Consider the following 355-nt stretch of genomic DNA (forward strand, 5'->3'; position numbering starts at 1 on the left):
CTCTCTTTAGTGTCCCCTGGTCTCCAGCTGTGTGCTTCTCTCTTTAGTGTCCCCTGGTCTCCAGCTGTGTGCGTCTCTCTTTAGTGTCCCCTGGTCTCCAGCTGTGTGCGTCTCTCTTTAGTGTCCCCTGGTCTCCAGCTGTGTGCGTCTCTCTTTAGTGTCCCCTGGTCTCCAGCTGTGTGCGTCTCTCTTTAGTGTCCCCTGTCTCCAGCTGTGTGCGTCTCTCTTTAGTGTCCCCTGGTCTCCAGCTGTGTGTGTCTCTCTTTAGTGTCCCCTGGTCTCCAGCTGTGTGCGTCTCTCTTTAGTGTCCCCTGGTCTCCAGCTGTGTGCGTCTCTCTTTAGTGTCCCATGGTCT

Source organism: Eleginops maclovinus, chromosome 18 (genome assembly GCF_036324505.1).
Source record: "Eleginops maclovinus isolate JMC-PN-2008 ecotype Puerto Natales chromosome 18, JC_Emac_rtc_rv5, whole genome shotgun sequence".
Lineage (NCBI taxonomy): Eukaryota > Metazoa > Chordata > Actinopteri > Perciformes > Eleginopidae > Eleginops > Eleginops maclovinus.